Source organism: Alexandromys fortis, unplaced genomic scaffold (assembly GCF_014885135.2).
Source record: "Alexandromys fortis isolate MF-2015 unplaced genomic scaffold, M_Fortis_MF-2015_v1.1 scaffold_3, whole genome shotgun sequence".
Taxonomy (NCBI): Eukaryota; Metazoa; Chordata; class Mammalia; order Rodentia; family Cricetidae; genus Alexandromys; species Alexandromys fortis.
In genome coordinates, this window is record NW_026067909.1 from 25139498 (window position 1) to 25164494 (window position 24997).

At 42.3% G+C, this 24997-nt stretch overlaps 1 protein-coding gene across 1 annotated transcript in view; it reads left to right on the top strand.

The window, feature by feature from the left end:
* Csmd1 (CUB and Sushi multiple domains 1) overlaps positions 1-24997 on the top strand; it is a 1119426-nt gene that overhangs the window by 312808 nt on the left and 781621 nt on the right. The window lies entirely within an intron of this gene.

Here is a 24997-nt window from a genome sequence, read left to right on the forward strand (position 1 = left end):
GGGCAATCTATAGATAAAATCTAAAATTTTTACTTTATAAATGAGAATAAAATATTAAATGAGAGTGCTAGAATTTAAGTGGCTTCTCCAGAGGAATTCATGTTACTATAGTGATCTAGGCACACCCCACTCCCCTCAACATTCCTCGTAATCCATCCATGTGGGTATTCACATGGTGGTGGTCCTGCTAATAGACCAGCCTCTTATCATTATTATATCATCAGAGTCCATGTGCTGAACAGTGGTTAATCAATTATCCCTTCCAATGCAGTTGTGACCTCGTTAGCCTTCAAGCGACTGCCATGTGTCCTTGGGGCCACCCTCCTTCCGTTCACCTACATATCAGGGCAGCCGCCAGAGTGGCACGTTAGTGATGGATGGTGTCTATGCTTTTCTGGTTCAAGAGCCATACGCCAGAGTTCTGCCAGTAGACAATGCATTTCCCTGTGATAAGTGAATAGCCAGAACTCACAGAGAGAAGCATACATGCCTGAGATAGAAACACCTTGTGTGGTTGTCCCTGGGTTATGCTGTGACTTGTTGACTTACAGAGGTGTTCTGGATGACTCAAAACCATGAGCTCTCAGTGCCTCCATGAAACACATAGGCCTCACTGCGAAGCCCTGTGTCCACAGCACGGAAAAGCCAGCTGTGTCACCAGATGTCCAATGTAGGAAGGCAGCTGATGGCTCTTTTCTATTTATTTGCATTAATTTAACTTCAATTTTCAAAGTCCTATTTTCTTCTTCTTTTTTTCTTTCAATGAAAAGTTTTCTTTAGGACTTGAATCGTAAGTGATTGCAGGTTTGTTCAGACTAAAGTTGTCTGACCACAAGGGTAGAACAGATGGAAACAGATGGAAAGAATGTGTCCTCATGGACCCTCCGTGCCTGCGGCCTGCTGTAAACTTGTGAGAGTCCATCTTGCCCTTGGGCACATAGCAAGTGTGCCCATATTTCATTCTTAACACTCCTCACGAAAGAGACGCGATCCAGCTGGGTGTCTGTGGATACAGTTTGTCTCAGCAATTAAGAACTAAAGGTGGTAGGTCATGCCGATTCCCAAGGAAACATGTACTGGGCTGGCAGATTTTAAGTAATTGCACGTCTGTCTGCGTGTCTGTGGTTTTTAAGATTTTCTTGGTCGCTTGGGACAGCAAATGATTTTCTTCTTGGCTGAGAAACTGCAATGGGCTGGTACCAAAATAAGTAACCTCAACAGTCGGTCCACTGTGCAGCAAGAATGCTGGATCTCCTCCAGCATGCACACTGCTCAGAACTCACGGCAATCAGCACAAAAACACCTGACAGAAATATAATGACTCTGTTGGGTCATGATTCCTCAGTGTTCCAGGGTCCGGGTCTTGCTAGCTAGCAGAACTCAATGTGGGCTGGAGGTTGGGTTCGTATTCTTCTATTTACTTCTTCCTGTTCCTTCACTGGTTTGAGATGACTGTACCTGGCAACCACTCTAATTGATTGTGATGATGTGGAGACAGAACAGCACACACACACACACACGCACATGCACACACACACACATGCACACACACATGCACAGAGAGAGAGAGAGAGAGAGAGAGAGAGAGAGAGAGAGAGAGAGAGAGAGAGNAGAGAGAGAGAGAGAGAGATGGGGGAAAGAAGTTCATGAGCTTGAGAAGTTTAAGATAGTAGAGGAGGAGGTAAAAAGGGCGAGAATTCTAGAGTGTACTTTGAAATGTGTAGTAGGTACTTGTGATAAGAAGGGAGCCTGGAAGCCAGCAGGAACTTTAAATGCTAATAGGCACCATATGTCCCTTCTGTAAGAGGTAAGGGACATGACTCCTTTTGGCAGATGGGTACTAGTTTCACAACTTACTGAGGAGTGCTGGCTTTTATCTAACTGCCTTAAGCCTTCCTATAGTCCAGGCTGGGCTCACTTCTGGATATTGGACACTCTGAAACCTAACATTCTAGCCTTTTGTTGATGATGAGGGTTGACACAGTTTCTTCTGTAGCTGCTTCAAACCTGGGGAGGGTTGTCACTGTAGTCTGGAAAGGCTGGAATGTGAGTCAGAGGTGGGAGGGGGAGGGGTTTTAGGTTCTGGCGGGAAACACCTGGGTCTGCAGGACCACCTTGGGCTAGTGAAATGCAGGCCACTTTAGAACAGTTGGTAGGCTGCAGCTGATTGGTGGATGGTGTTTGTCCATTGAGTGCAGATCTGGTGGGGTAGATATAGACGAGGAACAGAGGGGAAAGTCTTTACCTTAGGTATACTCTTAGAACTTCCAGGCCTGTCAAGTCCTGTGGGGTGGAAAAGAGTCCCAAGACCAGGGAAAGGAAAGAGTCCATGCTCAGGGGATAGGCAGAAGGCAGAAAGCTTAAGCCATTTACTGACAGGAGGATTTAGCAGGTAAGGGATTCCAGAGTCCATTTGATCTGTGACAGATGGAGCCAAGTCATTACCTGGAGCTTACATGATTTTTTTTTAAGTTTACAAAAAGAGATAAAAGATTGAGGGATATTTGCATAACCATTGTCTTTAATACACATTGAACTTCTCAGTGCAGAGAAAACAGTGAACAAGCATCTCAGAGCAGCTTAGAAGAGAAGACTCTTGCCTTTGAGCCACTGCAAAACAAAGCGGGGGAGTTATCAGCACACAGAAACATGAACTTACCTGTAGTAAGACATCAATTTCTTTGCAAGGAAGAAAATACAGGGACAAAGGTATTTTCCAGCAAGAGGAGAAGCACTTTTAAGCGTATATTTTAAAAACACCCAAAGGAAATTCATAATTTTGAGCCTATGACTAATGGTAATTTTTAAAAGGCTTAGTTTAGTATCCAGAGCTTTACCAAAGCTAGAATAACATATCCGAGCTCCATTAAGTGAACTTTGAACTCTCAACATCATGTATTATCTGTAAGTCACGTTTTCTTTTTATATACCTTAAATCACTTCCTCAAGCCTTACAACTTAAATGAATGTCAAGCGTTTCCTTTCATCCGGAAACAGCCAATCATTTGTAACGAGATAGGTGGTTGATTACTGAGGGCTACCTTCGCTGAAATGCAAGTTCTTTAAAATAAAAGTGTAAATGGTACACGTTTGGATGGCGGTAGCAGCATGGTAGCTTGAGTTTGTCTTTCCATTGGAACCTGTGTCGTGAGCGTTTCTTCCTCAGCATGAAGTCTGTCAGCAAGGTAGATCTATCTGTAGGTTTGCCTTTCACAGTAGAAGACCTAAAGGCTCTAAGGAAATAAAGGCCTGTTTTGACAAATGGGATGGGCTGGCCTGCAGCTGCAGCCTTAATGGGAGGAACTGGCTAGGGTCTGCAACATGCTGCAAGATTGTTGGTCATAGTTTGGGCTCACTGTCAACATCTGCATCATCGCAGAGAGCTGAGTAACTTTAAACAGAAAGTTTAGACAATGATCTTAAGAGACTTTTTGAGAGCAGAGAGCAAAGGAGGCTTAAGAATAAGAAGTTTTGGGGAATGAGGAACAGAGAAATCTTAGCGGTAAGAGGATTTGAGATCATTTGCCTGTGCAATGGCAGAAGTTGCTATAATCTGAGAGAACCAGAAATTGAGTGTGCCGTCTTTGGCCGTTGAGCTGTGTGAGGCAAAACATTTTGCACTGAGACACTGCAGGCAGGAGGGAAGGAGATCAGAAGTGAGCTGGGAGCCAGGTGGGATGGAGCCAAGAGCAGAGCAAGGAGGAGACAGGAGAGATTTCAGGAAAATGCGTGGCAGGTGTCAACGGAGAACGAGGAGAGGAGAAAGAAGGGTAGCAAGTGTCCTGGTGACAAGAGCTTCAATCTAGTACAAAAAAAAAAAAAAAGTAGAGGTTTCCCTTTTTGTGTGTTGGGTGCTCTGTGGGTCGCACAGGAGTGACTTTGTAGCAAAGGTAGGCTCTAGGAGCCCTCAGAGCCAGAACAGGCAGTTCTGGGGTCATAATTGCCAGAACTTGTGAGAATCAGATGAAGAGGTGGATTCTAACATTGGAAATAGAATTTAGTGGGTGGCAGAAGGCAGCAGAAACATATGATCCTTAGGGGAGGTGTGCCTTTTACATATTTGGTTAGGGGAGGAGAACTTCTTAGGATATGGTGAGATCTGTGGAAAGAGGTCCATCTGGGCCCCTCCGGGACGTTCAGCACTAGGCAAATGTGAGAGAGTACTAGTTAGAGGCCCAAGGAAAACGGAAGAAGATCCTGGGAGTCAGTCCCTGAAGGCCATGATTTGAAGCTAGTTCTCTTTTACACTGGCTATCAACAAGGAACCCATGTCTAGAGACATCTTAGGGACTCATTGTTTGGGGGGAAAACCTTTATACAGCACAAGAATGTGTTCAGCAGTTTCTCTGCTTCCCCAGCTCTCCCCCTCCTTCAATGTCTCCTCTGCTGCTGAGCTATCTGAGCAGAGACATTGCACAAACTCTTCCCGAGGGCAAGCCATCTTTCTAAGCAACTTCATAGTCTCAACATTTGGCATCTTTCTTTCTCTAACTCTCTCTGTTTTACCTTTTTTTTAGCAGAGAAATTATTGTGGATGTTTATAGGTTCAATGTGACATTTTGTTCTGCGCTTATGTTCCTGAGAGATTCTATCAAGCAGTCAAAACTCGTGATCTCAGGACCTTTATTTTTGTGGTGAGAATTTTGAAGAGCTATTCCTCGAGTGATTCTGAAATCCACTCTCACGGACATAGGAACCATGCCAAGTCAAATACCCCAGGCACAGAGCAACAAATGCTATGTGATTTCATGACAACAAAACAAACTAGCAAAACTGGCCTCTAGTAGAACTTATGAGGAAAGGCAGGTGGTAGCAGCTGGAGTGGGTGGAAAGGAGGACATGGGAACAGAAGAGTCTGGTATACAAACTAAAGGGGTCCTATTGGTTTGTTCTAAGCTAGATCTAGCATTGCGAGGCCCAGGGGACTCACTCAGCTCAGCTCCCAGGAAGAAGGAGCTGCTGGCACTGGTGATGGCACTGTCCCTCCAGGCAGGTGGGCAGTGAGTGGCACTGGCAGAGGCAGCTTTCAGAGCTCTGCTCTTTCACGTGTATATAGATCCTTCTAGCACTTCCTTTCTGGAATCTTGCTCATTGCCAATAACCCGGAATTCCCCCGGATGCCCATTTAGATTTCTGCTTTGTCAAGTCTTTTAAGTCAGTTCTTTGGTCTGCTGATTTGTGGCTGGGGAGATGGCCTTGATGTCACTTTGTCTCTTTTCTTCCTTGTCCTTGGCGAGATGGAGTAGTCTGTGAGCTAGAGGCAGTAGGCCTGACGGTCCTCCAGAGTGTTTGAGAGGACCATCTCAGGGGCAGGCTTTGATAAGCTCTGTCTGGGGCCCAGACCACAGCAAGGCTGGAGTGAGGAGCCACACGCAGAGTGGCAGCTATAACACCCTGTCCCCTCACTGTCTTCTCTTTATCTTCGGTCTCTGCCCCCACTCTTCCTTGCCTGTTCTGCCTCTTTCTCATTCCTAAGTGGGGCCCAATTCTTATCAGATGCCTCAAATCTTCTCCTCTCAGCTTCTACTCAAGAGGACTGGCTTCTCAGTCTTCAAGCCTCAGGCAATGTACAATTGCCAAATAAGCCTCCTTGGTCCGTCTTTGCAAATCATCTTGCTGTGACCCCTTGCATCCTGTCACTACAAAGACAGTTCCATGCATCACAGTTGATGTTTTGAGTCGTTCCATCTCTCCATTAAATTAGAGTAACTGGCCCTTAGGTGGCTCTTAGGTCATACTTGCTAATAAACAAATTAATGGCTACATAATGGCTATTTGCTGACATTGAAACCATTAGATTAACCTCAGGAAGAGACAATGCCTGAGGTCAGGATGAGAAGCAGCATCAGCACCGGAGAGTCATTTCTGATCTCAATATGACTGTAGACATCTCTTAGTGGCCTGACCCTTCCTTGATGAGTCAAATAATGTTCTTTAGCAGAATGCAAGGTCTGAAGCCTGAAGCTAGCAAGGGAGGGAGGGAGAGAGAGAGAGAGAGAGAGAGAGAGAGAGAGAGAGAGAGAGAGACTAATCACGTTTTTTTTATGTTTTCACATACACACACACACACACACATACTGTTTGTGAAAAATCATGGCTGGAAGGCCTGAGAGCCTGGTGGAGATGCAGATTTGGGGATCAGGGTAGGGTTTTGGCTTGTGGTATATTATCAATGATCCGTAACTTCAGAGGCTCTTCAAGCTGGTCATTTTATGAGCATTTATTGAACCAGAGACAAGGAGAAAGCCAGCTAATGTCGTCAGAGAAGTGACTAAAGTTACTTGAATGTAGGTCTGTTTTAGACAATTAAGGAAGAGGGATGAGAAGCAACCAATCTTGTGACAGACTGAGGGGACTCAGATGAAACAGCAAAAAAGTTCATGAAGGAAATGCCATACCTGGGCCGCACCCAGAGATGATACAAGTTGGACTCTTGGAAGGACTCAGGTCTGAGAGTTGGAGTTTGACCACGCCACCATGTTTACATGGGTGGACATTATAGACTACAGAAAAAAAGGTACCAGAAAGTACAGTATGTATCCATCTGTGAGAGCAGTCTGAATCTGATAGGAATAGCATCTTTCTAAGTCTCTGTACCTAGGGTACCTTGATTAAGGACAACTAGGAAGTGTCTTAAGCCAAGAAGCCGATCACTTCAGATAAGGCACACACTTACTACAAACATCACAAGGATTCAGTGTCCTGAACTCTCTAGAGTGACAACCGACACAGCAAGAGGCTAACAGCACTACAAAGAGAAAGGTTGATTGTATGCATGGTTCAAGACATATCAAGAAATGAGTGAGAACAGTTGACTGAGTATTGACATTGGTGAACATCTCAGGGGCATGTTCTCTTTACGAGATATGCACTTGGCCACAAACCCTACTAGCTAGCCTAACCCTATGAACACTTAAACTGCTATGAGTGTAAACAGGGCAGACAGGATTGCATTAATTAATTAAGTGGCATTAAATGCTTGGCAAGCATAGTTGTGGTCATTAACATAGAGAATGTGGACAACCTCCCTTGGTTAAAAAAGAACCAAATTTGAATGTTGGTGTAATAAAGTCATTTTGAAACAAATAGAAGAAAATGTTATAGACCAGAAGATCAGATTTTCATTAAAAAATTAAATAAAAATCTTCAGATCCCCAAATACTAGTATGATATACAGGCCATAAATGAATCGAGACAGAGGGGCTTTGTGAGAATTTGAACAATAACCAGGGTTTGGATATTGTTAGTTAATAGGCTAAGAACTCACGGTCTAAGAAAAATAAACTCAAGTGTGTTTCAATTTTCATAGGTAATTCAGAGAAATCACTTCATCAATGAAATAGTCATTATGAAATTAGGCTAAATCAGCAGAATGCCAAGACATATAAGTCAGATGGAACTGGAGTTTCTACAAGGCAGAGATGCTCTTTGTAGTGATTGGATACAAATGTTGGCTGATTCTACCCGCCCCCACCATCCAAAAGCACACACCAGGACCTTCATTTATACATGAGAATGTCTAAATGTTCCCAGTCTTTCCCAAGGAAGGCTTTGTAGACTTGAGCTATGTGCAATGGATATATGGTGTTGTCTGAATGAACTAGAGGGATTACTGCTCCAGAAAAACAGTCGGTTTCTGGCACAAGCATTCTTAGAGGTGATGTGTCCTAATACATCCCCAAGAAAAAGGTTTTTTTGTTTGTTTGGTTTTTTTTTTTTTTTTTGAGCTCAGAGAGGAAGGAATAGGCTTACGTGGCCAAGTGGCTTGTTTACAGTCTGCTTGGTCTCTGTTGGATTCTCTGTGGGCTCTGGCTTCTGACCTCCTTTTTTGATTGCTGGTGTCTTGGTGGTTTTCTTCCCCAAACTCCCTAATACACAGTAAAGAACTCTTGACCCTGGATCCTTCATCGCCAGTGGTTTGGCCTTCAGTATTAGTGGCTAGCTGCTATTGGAAAAACCTGTGGATAAGGAGGCAAGGCCCTGGACTGACCTGACACTTCCAGGACTTAGTGTCCAGGAGAAGTACAGCAGCTGTCTCTGTTTCGGTGGGCTCTGGGGTGGAGAGCACATGGTGGCCAGGCAGCACAGCTGGCACATCTGGAAGGGCATTGGTGCAGGGGCGGGGCTAGGAGCCAGAAGGGAGGGCAGCAGAGAGAGCAGCAGGAAGGAGGCCACCATGTCTGACTGAGCTGCAGCTGTCATGGGTAGCCTGTTGGCCACTCTAAAGGAATCCCCCAAGATGAGAGAGATACTGTCACATGACTCAGAGAAGCAAGCTGACCTCCTCCCCTTGGACTGTGTAAATAACTGGCATCAATAGAGGCCAATGATGCCACATATCTGACATAAAGCCCACAGTGAAATAGAGGCCCCATAAAAGCCCCGGGAGCACGCTGATCTGTCACAGGCATGAGATCCGAGTGTCTTCCCCTCTCTTCTCTTATGGTTGACTTTGCAGGATTGTGAGAATAGTTGCTGATCGTTCTCTGCTACACTCTTCAGTGCTGACCAAGAGCAAAAGGTTGCCCACCATTGGGGAAACTGTAACTTTAATGAATGATGACAGAACCGTTATGCTGTGCCGATTAGTGTAACGTGACCCTAAGAAATCTGCATTAAACACCAGGTATCTAATGTTTGTGAACAAATACTTTCCAGCCCATTGTGACCCAACCCCAAGTGAGCAGCCAGCAGGTCTGTTTCTGATGCTACATGAACACAGAAGGCATTACCTCCTCGTTGAGGAGAAATCTCCATGCTCTAGAAGGTCACCTGCCCCATGTCCTTCTGTCTGCATGGGAATCCAAGAAGCTCCTAGGACTTTTTCTGAATCACTGACTTGCTTCAGCAAGTGTCCCCCAGCAGAAGCTGCGGTTTGTGCCTGGGGGTGGAGGAGGTGGGTAGAGATGGCGAAAGGGAATCTCTAAGAGCAGGGCTGGCCTGGGAACAGGAGGAAAATGACCTCCTGAGAAGGTCCACCTAAAGGGCCCAGCTGGCCCAGCCATTGTGCCCTGCACACAGGGTCCCTGTGAGCTGCTACTTGGAATGCTCCACGTCATCCAGCATTGGCACCCTGAGAACTGAGACCAATTCACGTGTCGGGAATAGAGGCATTGTTCTTGCTTAGCTGGAGGCTCAGCTTTCTCTGCACAGCTTGGAAGGCATCGTGGAAACTGAGACGGAGTCGTGCAGGACTTTTTCACTAACGCTGACAGAGCGGGGCCTGTGCCCTGTGCCTCGTGTGAAACTTGCTCGAGGCTGTTCATTACAAATGGTCTAAAAAGAAATGAGAGAGAGAAAGAGAGAGAGTCCTTATATAACTTTGAAAAAAAGAATCCATTAAACTAGTATTTAACCATAGGGATTGTAGTTTTCCTTTACAGGTAATATTTTAATATGTCTATGAAATCTATTTACACTTAGATCACATCAGTCAGTTGAAAGGAAGCAGGAAAATGCATACAAGGATTCATACGGGGGACTCTTCATATATATAACTTCATATACATGTGTGCACAGCACATATAGACAAATGTACACACACACATGCACACCTGCACATGTAAATAGTCAGTGTTTGTGTTCATAACCTAATAAAGTAAGTCTTTCTTGAAATATTCCAAAAATAAAGACCTATTTGCATTCTAGCTCATTCACTTCATCAAACGTTTTCAGTCCTATCATTTGCATTGGTGATGGCTATCAGGCCAACCCCCATTGCTGGTAATCTCACAGTAGCTGGTACCGTTCCAATTGACTGGTCATTCGATTCCTCTGCTTAGCAATGCACTGCCCTGAAACCCTTCCCTGAGGTGATCTTGGGTGATTCAAGCAGAGGTGGAGGGGCCTCCTCTTTCTGTCCAATTCTGGTGCCGTTCCATCACTGATGAACCACTTCTCAAGGCACTTTTACAATTGCGTATTTTATTTGGCATTTGATGCTTCTTTCCCATCACAGGTCTGGGACCACATTCACCTACATGAATGCTCCACCAATGAAACTTTTTGTTCTAGCAGGATCCAAACTCCCACCCAATAGGGGAGCCACTGCCACCTTGTGTCTCCAGTGACATCTGAATGTGACACGCCCGAGTGAAGAGGACCTTCCCACTGTCCCCTGGGAGACTTCTGAGCAGCGCATCTGGAGAGTGAGATGCTGACATGAAGACTGGAGGGGATGAGGTGACAATCACTGATGCGGTTGCAGCAACCATCTGGTCCACAGACAGCGTGCACTCATTAGTGAAATATGACTCTATCTTTTGTGCTGCCTCTTTCCATTTGGGCTACTTCCTATGGAGAGATTCCCCAGATGTTGTTTCCACTCCTGCATGCCCGACTGGGTGAAAAATCTTATATTTAGACAGAGGGGAGATCAAAGTGACCTCCGATTGCATCTTAATAAGGAGCTCGTTTTGTGCTAAGACAAAGACTTCCAGAGGTCATGCCACCAGCGGCCACACCAGGTCTGCAGCAGGGCAGGTATCGCGTGTTGCCATTCAAATGCCCCCAGTTTCCTTAGGTTCCTGATGACAGTTGTCTATTTGCGGCTATGATGAGCGTTTTGATCACTTGGTGGGAAATGCAAGGTGGCAAGGTCATGGGGATGTGTCTTCCAACTTTCGCTGTTATGCACACTCTCATAAAAGGTTTAACAGAGTTGTCATTATGTTATTTTTATTTATTTGTATTCTATGTGTGTGTGTGTGTGTGTGTGCACACGCGTGCAAAGGTAACTTGCCGGTGACTGTTCTCACCTTTCACCATGTAGTGTTTACAAATGTGACTCCGGTTTTCAGGCATGAAAGCTTTTCCTGACTGATTCACCTTCCAGCACATGTATCCCGCCCCCCTTTTTATTCTGATGGCAACAGCATGCTTGTTCATTTCGATAACTTCTGTCTACTGGCTATTTCCTGCTCCAATTCTTTCTTTTACATTTTAGAAGACTGAATTTTGCAAAACCTCCAATCTAACAGATCACTTATCCGAACAAGCTCTCAGATGCCATCTACTGCCCCATTAGAAGAGACCAATGCTAACTTGACTTTCCATATTTTTCTGGGGAAGCACGAACATCAGACGCATAGTAGAAAATGTAGCTTCCGAATCAAATTTCCTGTTGCCTTTTAATTCATTTACTTTGGATAATAAGTCTCGAGATTTGATGGGGTTTCTAGAACAATCTTTCTTTGTGTCAGCTAATGAGTAAAAGACACAAAAGTAGTTAAAGCCTAGAAAATAGGCAAGGAAAGATAAGAAAAGGGGAATCAGGGAAAGCAGGCAAAATGAGGGTTTTTAACCAAACATCCTTCAATGTAGTTTTAGAAAGCAAGTTCTGAATGTCCATAAGGCTTCTTTGCTATCGAGGTGCTATTTTATCAAAGCCTGTTACTGCATGCAGCTGCACAAAATGCAAGCTGCAACAGCATCTTTAAGACAGAAAGCACATGGCCGGCAACCTTTCTGAACACGGGTTTAAAGTTGGCTTCATGCTTCTTTGTTCCAAACAGCGCATTAAGCATGTTGGCAGAAGGTTCTCTGTAGATAATTTTTTTTTTTTTTTGGTTTTAGAAAGTGAGTTGGTGTTTTTCTAATCTGCAAAGACGCCCACTGAAAAATTATCACCTAGAGTCCAGAATTATATAAAAATGGTTTAAAGGAAATGGTTTGTAAAATAGGCGCACAGTTGTGAGTCTCTTCATTAGCTTCCCCCCCACACACAAACACACCATTACAAATACAGTTTGCTTAATGTTCAGTTTCCTCCAAAACTTGCATTCAGTTCGGGTCCTGCCTAAGCTCACAGATCATAAGATATAGGTGGCATTTTCCCGTGGGGAGAAATTTACAAACCATAGCTTTAAAAATGACTTAGAAAATCTCCTTTTGACTCAGTTTTGGTAAAAATAAGAGGTGTGCAACAGATAAAAAGCAATTAAATACAATTCAAATGTTTAGCAAATTTCTCAAAAGAATTTGAAACTTTTCCTGTTGCAACAACTGGTACATATTTGGTGATTTGATGGCACAAGACTTTAAAGACATTGGTTTAGGTAAAGTGAGTGTGGACAGAGAGCCTTACTTAAAGACAAACAGGAGAGAAAAAAATTAAATAGATTTCAAAGTTGGACATGATAATGGGTTCAAAGATGGAGAAATGTGGACTGAAAAGATGGCTCAGGAGTTAAGAGAACTGGCTGCTCTTGCAGACAACTGGTGTTTAGTTCCCGGAACCCATGTGGGGTGGGTCACAGTCTTCTGGAACTACACCCAGGGGATTAGATGCCCCCTTTTGGTTTCTGCAGAAGCATGCATGCAATTAAAAGTTTCTCTCTCTCTCTCTCTCTCTCTCTCTCTCTCTCTCTCTCTCTCTCTCTCTCTCTCTCAAATATATGTTTGCTTAGGTAGTAAGGAATCAGTAGCCGTGGAATGAGCAAGGGAGTCCAGGTCCCCACACAGACTTCAAGATAAGGTAGTCTTCTTGATGAGTGAGTTTTATTTTTGAAATGCCGAGGTGAACATTTTATGGCAACTAAAATATAATCTGTTCTTTTTTTTTTTTTTTTTTGCTTGTTTGTTTGTTTCAATACAAGGTTTCTTTGTATAGCTTGGGAGGTTGTCCGGAGATTCACTCTGTAGGCAAGCTTGGCTGAAACTCACAGAGATCTGCCTGCCTCTGCCTCCCATGCCTTCTGGGATCAAAGGCATGTGCCACCAATGCTTGACTAAAACATAATTTTCTTATACCTTGTATCTCCTAAACATAATTCAGTGCACACAGCATCAGGCAGACTTTTCAGACCCCAAGAACAGTAATCTGCATGTTTATTTGCCTTCAGCAAGGTTAGACATATTTTAAACGTTGATTTTTGATGTGCCCCTTGTTTGCAATACTTGTGTATACAGATTCTTTGGATAATCCAAAACGGGATTGGACCTGTTTTATGTGAATCATTGCTTTCAGGAAACCTTGGGGGAGATGAAACATTGGGAGGATCCCTTTCATCAGATACATGGCTTTTGAACAATAGACCACGGGTGTTGTTCACATCTCAGGAAATGCCCCATAGGTATATGTTCCTGGGACTTTACTAAGTGCACTAGAAAAATCTCTGATAGTTCAATGTGCTAACGGTCCCCTGACGTTTAGTGCTTTAAGCTGCTCAGATAAACTAAAGCTGCAGCATGGTGTACAGCAGGCTACCTGAATAATTAATGAGCTATTCTTTAATTAGTTATTGATATTTTCCTTTGAAATTTGGAAAATTGGCCAGATATGTAGTTTGTTTGGTATTTGTATATTCATAGTGCTTAAAGTTGAACCAATGTTTACAATGAAAAATTAGGGAAAGAAAAACTCTGCCATTTTTTCCTTGCTTTCAGTTCAATTTTAAAAACTCACATTTCTTCTGAAACGGTTGAGATCACAAAACCCTCCTCTGCCCACAGTAACCAGAGCACACAGTGTGGATATCAGGGAATCAATATCGCATGCCCGTATTTCACTGCACAGCACCAGAGTCGCCTTGTAATTTGGTAGAAAAACATTGAGGAGATTGGCAAGTTAAATAAACCAAGAATGGGAATCTGTATGTCCTGTGACAGCTACGGCCAGGCAATCAGTCAGGGCAGGGAGGGAGGGGAGCGGAATGTGGAGGGAGCCCTGCAGGTTGTGCGGTTGTGAGAAGAATGATTGAAGAGGCCATGGCCTGGATGGCCTAGGAAGCCAAGAGAGCTTCTAGGATCCATCCCTCCATACTGGGCTGAGAGGGACAATGAAGACTGAGGAGAGGAGTCAGTACAGGAGGAATGTGAGGTGATTGAAGACGGATCCCAGGGTAGGTGAGGAGGGTGGTTAGCTGCCCTCTTGTGGAGTAACTTCTGCATCCAAAGGGTGTGACTACAGGTGCCCTTTGAACTCCCTCTGCTGCTAAGCTTGAAGGAAGTTGTGCCGTCAGGGAGAAGAAGCTAAGAACTGGGACTGGGGAAAACAGGTAATGCTCCTGTCTTTGAAATTAGCAATTTTAAGAAATATATTTTTCAACACATAGTGAGCGTTAAAACTGTGTTTTATGCACGTGTGTATATCTCTGTATGTATGTATGTATGTATGTATGTATGTATGTATGTATGTATGTATGTGTCTGTCTGTGTGTATATACCTTGGTTTCCATGGAAAATTTCCACTTTTGGTGAAATACACATGTGCTTAGGCTAGGCTTCAGAAAGGACAAGATTGAGGAAGTGAAACTACCATCATCAAATTGCTTGTGGTTCCTGAGATGTAAATGAATTTCTGCTGTGTGTTTTTCTGCTCTTAGTGTTCATTGGAAGGGCAGACACACAAAGATGCTTAAGAAACCCCATACTTCCTGGCACTTTGAATGAACTTTTAATAGTACTGTATTTTTCCAACTAGATATCAAGGTGAACAACTGTGGAAGAGTAGAATTATCCCCCGTACACTTTCTGATCACTAGGGCTCCGCTCTCACAGCCGAGCTTTTCATTGCGCTAATGCCTTTATGTATTTGTTCATCTCTGGATGCATCACCGTCTCGCACATAGATGGGTATATGCCGTTCTATTGCATATCTCAACCTTGACTTTACTTCTCTGTGTTAATTTCTTTTATGTTATTCGTCAATGACACAAGGAAAACTTAATGAACTCTATCGGATAGAGGAGTTTGAGGTATGCTTAACTCATAGAAAATCATAGATTAGTAAACTGAGAAGGCAAGGGATTAGGAACATCAGTTATCAGCTTTCTGTCATAGAATTTTTGTTAAAGATTACAGAAGAGTTTTAATAAGATTATTATAGCAAGCCAGCAACTCTGCTCCTTGAGAAGTGCAGTTACTCTTGCCAAAAATCAAGATAAGCCCTATATCACTCTTCCTTCTTGTCCCCTCCTATCTGCTTCTCCTTGTGCCAAGTCCCAGGTGTCTTTCACTGAATAAGCTGTTATAGCAGGAGTGCTTACCTTTACTATGAAGAAAAATATCTGTGTTCCATTATTGCATTTTTAAAAACATTATACATTTTCAATGTCTCTGCCCAAATGAAGACTAACATAGACTCTAATGGACCCATTCTGTGTGTGCAGTTTTGCACACAAGAGATGTTAATATGCTTGTTTATACTCTGATGCTAGATATTGATTTACTATAACATATTCTGTTATTTTACTGTCCGTAGACACTTAGGCTTTTTGCTCTTGTGTTTAAACATTTCATGCTACGATAAATATCATCAAAATTCCTAGGGGTGGAAGATGGTGGAGTTATCAATATGGACTTTGTTATAGCTCTTACAGCACGCAAACAAATTGCACCCTAAATAAGAAACAAATTATGGATAACTAGTCCAAGGTCGAGAATACATCTGTTTTGACATAGTTATTTTAGACTTTAGTATTATTGATGATACTGGTTTGCCACTCTAAAATAATTCTAAAGGATATGGTGTTCGCTGGAATTTTATTTATACCACACTAATTGTAAAAGGCTGCATTTGAAAAACAGCATTCAAACGCTTAATAACTTGTATATTAATTCATGAAAAAATCCCATCATACCATACATCTTACTAAAGTTTTAATGATATTTAGACTAGAAAATATTAATGAGTAGATAGCCACTATAAACAGAGATGAAAATATCTAATCGACCACTTTCTAGTTCAGATAATGTTGAGACTCCGAGGAGAGTCGTAACATGTGCTGCTGGTGCGGTTCAGCTCTCCTTTGCCATGGTGCTCTGCTAAGAACACGCCATTCATTATCATTCCTCATATCATAATCTACTGCACTCCGTGTTCAAGCAGTTTGATGTTTGGAATTGTTGCAGCCATTTTAAGATCAACTTGAAAGGGGAAGCATTCTTTTGTGCAAATGTGAAGACAGGAAAGTTTTCTCCACAGACTTCTAAGTGGCATATATGATTGGCCCTCCATGGGAACATTTTCACTCTGTGGTTCTGGGGATCAAATCCAGGCAATAGACCGTGCTGGACAACCTCTCTGCTGAGTGATTGCACCCTCGGCCCTCACTGAAACATTTCACGGGAACTCTTCTCTAAATACAGGATTTGGTTCATATTTGTGGAAGTAACATGCCCTTTATCTTGGTGTATCCATTACTGTTGTGTTGCCATGATAAAAATACCATTACCCAAAGCAACTTACAGAACAGCAGTTCTCAATCTGGGGGTCGCGACCCCTTTGTGGGTAGAATGACCCTTTTACAGGGGTCACCCGAGACCATCAGAGAACACAGATATTTACATTACAATTCATAACAGTAGCGAAACTACAGTAATAAATAGCAACAAATGTAATTTTATGGTTGGGGTCACCACAGCGTGAGGAGCTGTATTAAAGAGTTGCAGTATTAGGAAGGTTGAGAACCACTCTTATAGAAGAAAGAATTTGTTTTTGCTTAAAGTTCCTGAAGGAGAGTCCAGAATGATGGGAGGGGTGTGTAGCAGGCAGGAGGAGGAGAAAGCAGACTACACACATCTCAACCTCTCAGCCAGACACAGGAGGCAGCGAGCTATCTGGGGACTATAAACCCCCAAAGCCCACCCCAGTCCTGTCTTTCTCCAGCAAGGCTCCACCTCCTAGAGGGGCCATAATTTCCCAAGGCAACACCACCAACTGGGAACTAAGTGTTTGAGTGCATGAACCTCTGGAAGGCATTCGTCACTCAGACGATCATGCCTGTCAGTAGGAGAATAATCTTTCTGACCGAATGGTACAATGGCTAGCTTTAGAGAAATGGCGAAAAACTGTAATTGAACACTTAGCTTTCAGAATCAAAATAAAGTCATTTAAAACAGACAAAAGTAAGAACAAGCTAATTTTTTTATATTAACTACCTTTTAGAATTTTTTTTAAAAAAGAAAAGCTACTGTTGTCTTCAAAATAATTTGAAATCCTCATTTTTCTGAATGGATTGTGGTACTGTGACACATGAGAGGACAAGAAGGCAGATGTCTCTCCCCCACCCCCACCTCTCTGCCTTTTTTCCTACCTGCCTGTCTGAGTAGAGTAGCTTGGATTCAGTCATATCTACTCCTGGGCTGGAGGCAGGTGGACCTGTGCCTTTGAGGGGTAGACCAGAAGACTCTTCAAAGAAGAGTCTCCATGAACACCAAGACATAGGGGGCCATGATGTAAATGTTTTAAAATTGGAAGTCTGGGGCAGACTTTCTGGCAGGGTTCTGATGTCAGTGGGAGTTGAGAGCTTTGACTAGCTGTGTCTTCCATGATGCTGTTAGTGGAGCTTGAGAGCTTTGGCCATTGTGTCTTCCATGATGCTTTTAGTGGAGATTGAGAGCTTTGGCTGTCTATGTTTCTTATCGTGCTGCTGGGAAGGAATCTTAGGCACATATTCAGAGGCGTCTGACACAGCACGCATTTCCTCTTAGGCAGATCACAGTGGCCAAGGGATTGAGCTGAACTAAATACCTGTGATTTTTGTGGGCAGAATCTTTGTGGTGTGCTGAAATATGAGCTACAGATATAATGGTGAGAGCTGTTTGCTCTCCACGTAGGTCTCAGGCAAAGGTCGAACATGTTCCTCTCTGCCCTTGTTATACATTCACTTAGTCCATCCTTAAATGTTGATTTCAATTTCTTTAAACTTGGAAAGAGATAAAATATTTGCCTTCATATGTTTATCTTAAGAGCTAAACTGTATTTTTAAGAATGATTGGACACACAATAAACACTGAATTAGCTAATCATGTTACAAAGATATGCAGAACATAACAAAGCTAAATATACAGTTTTGCAGCTTTTGTGTAATGAGATTTATTATAATCAGTACTTCTCTTAGATATTTCAATAAATAATCACAAAGAGTCCTTTCTACTTGGTTATTGTTAAAATGAGAGGAGCAGCTAACATATAAAATATCATGAACCATATGCAACCCAGCACCATATCAAACTGAATTGTGGAATGAGATTTTTAAAGTTAGGTATGTCTTTATCCAATACTCTCAGTATCTTCTTTTAATTTTTGGTATGTATGGGAAGGTAGTGCATGATCCTCTGTGTAGAAGTGCATATGTGTGGATGTATGCATATGCCAGTATGCTTTCATGTAGAGGCTAAAAGTTAACCTCATGCGTCCTTCTGGGGTATCATCCACCTTTTTTTTGAGACAGAGTCTCTCCTTGGCCTTACTCTTCTAACTAAATTGGCAGGTACCCATGAGGCATATCACCAGCACCATGACTATCATTTGAGGACCCAAGCCACCTTGTGACATAGCAGGGAGCCTCACATGACCCAGCTCAGGTCTCCCTTCATATATCTGTGGGGTCCACACAGTTATCACTCAGAAGCTTTTGCCTGAATACATCATTGATATGAGTTAAAGGATTAACTTCTTAGGAGGGTAGTCTCAAGTGTTATAGCCTCTAATAGAATAAATGGCCTTCTGAGTAAGTACATCAGTGCTCAGTGAAAGACTGAATGCTAAGAAAAAGTTTTAAATGTTGTTAGGTCTGGGAGTAAAGATTTACTATTCCAAATCTAGATGAAAATCAACAGGACATTTAAAAAATTTCCATAACTTCTTTGTTCTTGTTGTGAAGATTTACAAAAAGAAAAGAAAGATCCACAGAACACTAGAGTGAGACATTAAAATGCATATTGTAACTGAGCTCATGGAAAGCTAATATGCAGATGCTCCATTTTCCAAGCATAATCAGTAAAATGAATAAAATCTTAACTATATTGTGGCAAAAGACATAATTCATTGAATAGTCACATCCCGTCTTTGGATGTCATTGTAAGAGTGATAATGCTCAGACAGCTGGTCAACCCACCAGCTCTACAAATGCCTGATTGAAACTATTTGCTCTGGTGGAGGAAAGAAATCGCAACACCCCAAACAAACTTTGCACTTGTATGGAGAGGCAAGTGGGACACACCAATCAACAGCAGACATCGGACACTCATGGGTCCTGGCGGTCCTTGATGAAGCTAACTCTGTCTGGAGGCTTTTCTGGCTGGTGTAGATTATGTTTCTAGATGGGAAGGATGAAGGCGTGGTTTCCCTATCACTTCCACCTCTGACAATTAGGTGACACAAGAGCCTTGCTAAAGGGACCTCTAGCATCTCAGTGACCCTAAGGGAGGCAGGTGCTTAAACCACTCTGGAGAGATGTTACACAGTTAAAGTTTAAAATCTTGCATTTCAATGTATTATTCTGAGGGGGGCAGGTGGATACAACTGTGGAAATAAAATATCTGAAGTTAAACTCATTTGTATTTTGATTTCATTGCTCAGCTGTGCATTTTTGGTTTGCTCCAAGTAGGAGGAGAACCCATATCTCTCATGTACCCTTTATTTAGCTCCCAGCTCTGTATATCATCTTTCCTTAACTATTAGTGATCATTACAGTTGTGACAAATGATCTTTGATTTGTATGTAAAGTGTTGATCCTGAGATGGAGCAGGCCTTGGCCCAGATCCAGGCCAGCCAGGTAGGAGAAACCAGAATCTGATTCTTCTGTCTCTCATTATAACATGCCATGGCTTAAGGGAGCAATCTGACTAAGAAAGCACTATATATAAAAAGTGGGTAAACACAGTACTCTGTGACTAATTAATTATATAATTTAGAAAAGATATGAATGACAGTTGTTCTAAACCGGGGTAGTTTCCCTTAAAGATTTATAAATTTATTTATATAATATATATTATAGAGTTATATCTATGTGGGTTATCACAGCAGGTGTTCAAATTTTTGTGAAAATATCTAAAAGCAGAAAATGTACTAGAGGAATTTCTGTGACTCACTTCTTCACTGAAACTAAAGGTGTGGCACAGATTACAGGGCTTTCTTTTAATTTTGTTTGCAATGGTCTAATGGGCTGGAATTATATTCTGCTATTTTAAGATTTAATACTCTTTTGCATGGAGCTTCTACAACAGTGCATGAAGTACACGGTGACCTGTGATTGGGGGTTTCTAGGTTGGCACATTGTATGGAGGAATTGTTTCAGAGTGCTGGTGCTTGCCAGATTTTTTTCTAACAAATTTAAATTTGATTTTGCCTCGCAGCTGAAAGAAAAGTGGTTGCAATTTTAAACTACAGTGAAAAAGAAAACATGTCTCACTGAGGTATTATGACCTCAGGGAAATAAATATCCAAGAAATGATAAAGATGATTTGTATGTGCATACCCTCAGCAGTGGTTCAGGACACCTGTCTGCCAAGCCTGGTCTCAGGATATCTAGAACTTTCAGCTTTCACTAGTTGGCATGTTGCATTCAACTCAGCTACTTCAGGCTGGTTACAATCCCTAGAAAATATGTTTGGGTGCATTTAGCCTTATAAGGAACCGCTTAAATGGTACCACCTTAAATCATTGTAGAGGAGACTCCTCCCCCCTACCCTTTTTGGTCCTGGGAAGTAAACCCTATAAAAATCTTTCAATTCCCCATCCAAATACCATGTCACACTTGAGTCTTGAATGTGTGAAAATATTTGAGGAGGATCAAAGCCCCTGATCCCTAAGAAATAGCATCGGATTACAAATGCCACACATTGAACAAGAACTGAATTCTTGATGTATTCAGCAAAATGCAAGGCTTTGTGGAAGAATTGGAAAAGAATTGACTTATCCATCCTCCAATGGCTTTTCTCTTTAGGGGAGACTCAATACCAATAGAAGTGTCTGTTTGAATGACAATCGACATTTTAAGGCATCTCCTTGCTAGCCTTTTTTTGGTTTGATTTTTTTGTTTTTCCTTTTGGAAGCTGAGATGCAGGAAAATAATAGGATTTGACAAGTAAAGCAAGCAGCAGGCCTATTCTTTCCAGTGTAGCACGAAATCCATCTGTGTTGAGGCATCTGTACTGCTGAGAGGCCGACTTTCTGTACCAATAGCAGATTGTGGGTAGCTCTTCTAAGTGACTCATGGACCCGTGAGTACAGCAAGCTTGTGGTCTAAAGCTGATCACATATTCAGCTAAACACAACCTTAAGTGAAGTTTTGACACTCTTGCATCTTTTCTTAATTTTTTATGAACATGAATTCATTCCATTGATCTGGAGGCCCTTGACATACACCTCTAAGAAACAAGGGAGACCGAGGATTAGGGAAGCCAGAAGTCTTTCCCAGTCCACACTACAAATCTGTGCTAGTGTCCAGGACGTTTTGCATTCAGCAAAGTGCTTGCTGTATGTGCAAATACGAGGACCTGAGTTCAGATCTGAGAAGTGATATGAAAGCCAGGCGTGAGGTGAGCATCTGTAACTCCAGGGATTTGAGGTCATGGGCATAGAGACAAGAAGGTTTCTAGAATGCATTGATCAGCCGCTCTAGCCAATGAGTGAGGTCCAGGATCAGTGAGACATCCTGTCTCAAAATGTAAGGTGAAGACAGCACGAAGCATCAGATATGGACTCTTAAAGAGTATGTGAAGATGTATAAACCCACATCCATGCCCACAGCAATAGGGATTCACACCACGCAAGCACACACATGCACAAATTGGTGCTGGAGCTTACTCTACACCAGTTACCTCGGCACTCAGCCATCTGTATTCCTTTCTCTTCTTTGCTCATGGTTGCTGAGAGCTCATTGTAAACATGGAAGTCAACATCATTGGAAACAAAGTCACAGCAGCAAGATGCCATGAGACCTCCTCACAAACGAGTGCCCACAAACCCTGGGCAGAGCAAAACATAGTAGTCATAGAGGAAATCCAAGGAAACAACCCAAGCGGCACGAGTCATGGACCTCACTCCAAGGTGCTGTTTCATGTGCTGTGCATACAATCTCTTTCAGAATAATTAAACCCCCATCACCTCGAAATCTACCAGAACCCGAGAGCTCCGTGGGAATCAACAGCCACACCTAGAAATTCCAGCTTTCTCAGTTTACAGACATTGACTTTGTTCATTGGCTGAAAGATGGCTGTCGTTAGAATCAAGTCAGTGTGGGTGTCTCTCACATACCTCATTCAAGGTTTTCATCTTTCCAAATGGAGAAACAAAAGATTTCACTTTTCCTACTTCACTCACTGATGGGACATGAGGTTATGCTAGTGTACCACAGAGGCATGATTCTGAAGTTGTGAACTAGGGATTCCTACAGGGACATAGTGTCCTCACTATATTTGCTAGCTTGATGCCCTCTGGTGGAATGCATCTCCTGCGCAGGCACCTTGACTTAAGGTTATCATTTAACACTCAACTCAGAGAATCTTCTGTATGATTTACAGCCACCACCTTTCAGAATTCCACTCATCTGGACTTATTTTAAGTGTCAAGATTTCATCATTGCTATAACCAGCCTTCGCTACTCTCATGGAATAAACTGAGGTCAACAGTGGTGGATTGTATTCATTCCTTTGATTTAAAGTAAAATGAATAACCGAGTCATAAACAGTTTTGAGTTACCAGATGGTTGGATTCAGCCATGTATAGGTTGATGAGTGGAGCTTAACCCAGAGAAATAGTACCAACAGAAATAAATAAATATACATCGCATGCTCTGGTTTGGCAACCACTGCATTGTTTAGGCTTCTGCTGCTATGGTAAACAACAAGCAACTCCAGCAGGGAAGGGTTTAATTATGCTTACAGCTATCAATCAGTGAAGGAAATCAGGTAGGAACTCTGAAGGTAGACGACTGGAGGCAGGAACTGAAGCAGAAACCATGGATGAGTGCCGCTTACTGGTTTGCTCAGCCCGCTTTCTTATAGCACCCAGGAACAGGACCTGCAGCCCGGGGTTGGCTCTGCTCACATTGAGCTACTCTCCATATCACACATCAATCCTGAAAGTGCACAGTAGACCTGGTCACTGACCAAACTGATGGAGGCATTTCCTCAACTGAATTTCTTCAACTCAGGTAACTCTAGGTGACAAAAGCGTAACTAGGAAATCCATTAAACAAGAGGAAGAAGAAAGTTTCTCCCTCTTCTTACTCCTTGAAGTACCAGGCTTTGGTGCTACTCAGGTCCTTAATGACTTTGATGAGCTCCACCCAAATTAACGAGGGCAGTCTGCCACTTTAAATACTGATCTTATCCAAAATCACTGTCACAGAACCAGCTTGGATAATCTTTGGGCAACTATCCCGGCACCCTCTGGCCCAGATTTGTTGATGAGTGGGATTGCCATTAAAATACTCCACAGTCAATTACTTTTTTAATCAAAGCTGTGAAATTATTTGGGACTTATTCTCAGTCAGTGACAATCACAGGCAGGCACGCCATGCCGCTGTGCTCCCTCATCAGTCGCTGGAGAATGGATGTGCTGTCTGGGTGACTATTTCCAGGACCCATTTAGGGCTTTGTCCAGGTTTCTCTATCTTTATCATGCAGTACAAGTGACAGTCTCAGTGAACAACTGTTACTCTGGAAAAATAAAAACATTTTGCCAATGAAAATTGAATAAAAATGTTTTTACAATGAAAAATTTAAAACCCACAATAAATTTTTCAGAGACAGCTGAGCTCTAAAGAAGTAAAACTAAAGAAAAGAACTGTGCTTGAGCAGAAATAAAACTTTATAAACTTAAAAAAAATAAAATGAGGATCATAGAATGTGACTGTATGTTCTAAGTGTGATCAGCTGTTGAAAAATGGTATCCCAATCGGACCGCACCCTTTCCTGGGTCCCATCAACATCAGACTTAATAGAACTCAATAGCTTGATGACCTTTAGTCAACTTATGTGTCTATGTCTGTGTCTCTATGTATCTGTGTGTCCCTCTGTGTCTTTGTGTCGCTCATTGTATGTTTACATGTCTTGATAGAAAGATTGAATATGAGTCAACATATCAATGATATTTAGATGATGACCTTTCTTCAGCATAATTCTAAGTACCTCTGAACAAGACACCGCATGAGGGGTCATTTCCGTATTCTTATATCTTACTGTTTTCCTCAAGAAGCTAGGAGATTTATGACCTGCTTTGTTAGTAAATCAGTATCAAAGGGATAATTAAAGAAAGTAGCATTCTTTCCATTTGCAGACAAGGAATTTGTAATAAATGTTATTCTCTGCTTCTGCCACTACTGATGTTGCAATGGATACTGGGTATTAGGAGCTACCCAGGTATTCCCTTCATCCCAGCTTCTGTTTCTATATTGGCAGGTATTTTTCAAGATCATCTAAAGTATACATCATTTCTGGATTGAGTCCAGCATGAGCAAAATATAATAACATTTTATTTTTATAATCTAATCTTCCTTTTCCTCCATGAAGCTCCTCCCACCCATTCTAATAAATTTAAGTCATATTCACACACACACACACACACACACACACACACACAGAAGGGTGGGGCGGGAGAGGAAGAGAGAAATGGAAAGAGAGAAAAAGATAGAGAAAAGAGAGAGAGAGATCTTTTCATTTCTTGTTTGTGTTTCTGGGTTTAGCGATGACCATTTTGTATTGAGTATCCAAATGGGGGAGTCATTCCTTGGAGAGACCATCTAAGCAGAGATTCGGGGCCTGCAGTTCTCTGTACACGGTGGGATATCTATTGTTATCTGTGTTGGCATATCTATTGATATTGTCATTGTTCAGATCTTGTTTATGCAGCCCATCTAAGAGAGAGAGTTTCACAGGAGATTCCTGCTATGCCAGCTCTAAAAATTATTATGCTCCCTCTTCCATGTTGTTTCCTGAGGTGTATAGTATAGTATAGTATAGTATAGTATAGTATAGTATAGTATAGTATAGTATAGTATAGTGTTGTAGATGTATCCACTAGGAGCAGACTCGCAGATCCACTGCCCTCTGCATTGTGTTCAGTTGTGGTTTGCTATGATGGCCTCCATGTACCACAAAAACAAGGTTCCTGAATGAAGGGTGGTGGCTACACTTAGCTGTGCATATAATGATAAGATTTAGAATGTAATTAGCATTTATGACAGTCTATCAAGGTAGTGGTAATAGGTTCTTTTTTATGATGCGTGACTTCACTAGACCTAGACAGTTGGCTAAGGTTTCTGCG